Here is a 2,858-nt window from a genome sequence, read left to right on the forward strand (position 1 = left end):
TTTCACTGTATTTGATGTTGGTGCCCTGCATCTTGTATATACACTTCTCTAATTTGGGGAGGGGAAGGGAAAAAAACAAAATACTTAAATAGGGATACAGGTTGACCCATTGTAACTATGAGATGTACAAGACACTATGTTGAAAACTGAACTTTACAATTTGGGGGCGGTGTAGTGAAGGGGGAGGGTGGGAATGTAGTTGTGGAGGTGGGAGGGAAGCAATAGTAGGGGAAAAACAAGGAGGTAACAATGCTTGATAGGACATGTACTCATTACCTTGCTCATGTACTCATGTAACTGTAACCCCTCTGTACAGTATTTTTACATTTTAAAACATATTTAAAAATAAATAAAAGGGCTGAGGGCATGGTTAAAATAAATTAAAGCTATGTGCTAGCTCCATTCAGGGCTACAAGTCTTTGAGACAGGAATCCATCAGCAGATGCCAGCTCTCCAATAAACACTCCCAATTCAACCTCTCAAAATGGACTTCTCTGTTTTCTTGTGACTGAGTTTCCATACAACAACATGTAATCTGGCACTACAAATTGACAGGAGATTCCCATGCTGTTCATTCCAGAGACACTAATAAATACTTCCAACCAGAGGAAACTGAGCCTTCTAAAATGACTATCTGTCAAGAACACAAACTTTTTCCACAATAAATGACTGAAATGGGAGAAGAAATTCTTGGCTTCAGATTAAGGAAGGTTCCATGATCTCCCCTCTCCCTAAACTCAAGATGGGAAGATGATTTCTTCCTATTTGTTTCCTTAACTCTCAGAACTAGGTTTTGTTTGTTTGTTTGTTTGTTTTTGTCGGCCATAGGACTTGAACTCTGGGCCTGGGTGCTGTCCCTGAGCTATTCAGCTCAAGGCCAGCGCTCTACCACTTGAGCCACATGAGCACTACTTCCGGTTTTCTGATGATTAATTGGAGATAAGAGTCTCACAGAGTTTCCTGCCTAGGCTGGCTTTGAAGAGTGATCCTCAGATCTCAGACTCCTGAGTAGCTAGGATTACAAGCCTGAGCCACTGGCACCAGCTTGTTTACTTTTTTTAATTTACATTTCCAAGAAAAAGCTCTTTTCTGAAGAATATCCATGCTGAAGTGACAGCATTGAGCTCACTGAGATGCCACTGGTCACTGAATGAACCAAGAAAAGCAAATGGAAATGAAAGACCTGTCTTCAAAGAAACGCTGGCATGGATCCTTCTCACTTCGGCTCTCGGAGCTGTGCACATCTACCCGCCCACAGTCCATTCACCAAGGCACTTTTCTTTCTGGCTAGATCTGTAAGGGGGAAAGATCTACTTCTCCTTCCCAAGGTGTCAAACTTCGTTGTTACTAATGCCTCTGAACCTGCAATCACTTGATGAAGCTAATGGGTAAAAGCACTTAAAGTGTTGGGCTTTGTGGTTCTATCATCATAATCTATGTAAAACAAGCCAGGCCCAGCTCAGCCTGACAAGCTTTCAGCCTATTATTATTTGGGGTTGATTTAAATTACAGGCTTGTCTAAATTTATAATATAGCCATCGTACTCAGCACACTTTCCTTTTCTCTTCAAACTAACCCCCCAAGAGAGACATTTACAAAATCTCTTTCTCCAGGCTGTCAAATGAGAAAAATGTCAAGTGGCAGGGGTGGCCAGAGGGAGGGGTTGAAAGTGTACTTAGAATAGTAAGCTGAAATACAAATGGAATTGCACAGCTACCATTCTTTACTGCTTTGTCAATGGATACCGCGTATGTGCTCATCCTTGTTTTAAGGTTCCTATTAATCCTGACATTGCACTAGAAAAAGTGTGGTAAAAGGCAAACCCCATATCATCCCTCCCTTTCTCACCCCTGCCTGATTAGAGAAGCCCTTAACAACGATTGAAGCTAGTGCATTAAATGTTAATGCATTAGCTAAGGAGGAAGAATGTCACTTCAGATATCCTTCTTTGGGAAAGAATAGTACTGGTCTGGGAGGTCAGCAATCTGTAAGTATGTCAAGTTTTGGTAGTTAGGGCTTAGGCTATTGAAAATGTACATCCCTGACATTACAAATGATGTCAACCTTACACAAGTATTTCAATGAAGCAAACTATGAAGGACTCTTGAAAAAAAATGACATCCTTAGTGTATGACATCCTTAGTGATTTTTGTCCAGACAGTAGTTCATGAACCTGAACCCAGGACCAAACATTGTGCTTGGTGCTGGTAAGACAGGGACACAGCCTCAGTGATGAGCGGAGGCGATGGGCATACAACCAGGAATTACAAAAGATTCTGGTGAGTTTGGTAGGAAGATTGTGCATCTTGCTCCAAATGAGCAGGAGAAGAAAAAAGAGACGAAATTTCTACCTGATCAGGAGGTGACAGGAAAATTGTGAACATCTTAAAGCAGAAGATGACTGCGGAATGGATTTTTGTTGTTTTTGCAGAACTAAAAGTAAAACCCAGGACCTAGGGACCATTGAGCTACACCCTCAGCTCTTGTGGCATGGAATTTTAAGAATGAACTATTGCTGGGCACTGGTGGCTCACGGCTGCAATCCTAGCTCAAAAGGCTGAGCTCTGAGGATCACAGTTAAAGCCAACCCAGGTAGGAAAAGCTCATGAGACTCCTGTCTCTAATAAACCATCCGAAAACCAGAAGTGGCACTGTGGCTCGAGTGATAGAGCACTAGCCTTGAGCTGAAGAGCTCAGGGACAGCGCCCAGGCCCAGAGTTCAAATGGACAAAAAAAAAAAAAGGAATGAACTATTAATGCCTGTTGTGGTAGTTCTCACCTGTAATCCTAACCACTCAGAAGATGGCGACCAAGATGATCAAAGTTCATGGTCAACCAGGGCAAAAGTTTTCAAAGAC

The sequence above is a fragment of the Dipodomys merriami genome, unplaced genomic scaffold (genome assembly GCF_024711535.1).
Source record: "Dipodomys merriami isolate MVZ:Mamm:240054 unplaced genomic scaffold, mDipMer1.0.p SCAF_17, whole genome shotgun sequence".
In the NCBI taxonomy this organism is placed as follows: Eukaryota; Metazoa; Chordata; class Mammalia; order Rodentia; family Heteromyidae; genus Dipodomys; species Dipodomys merriami.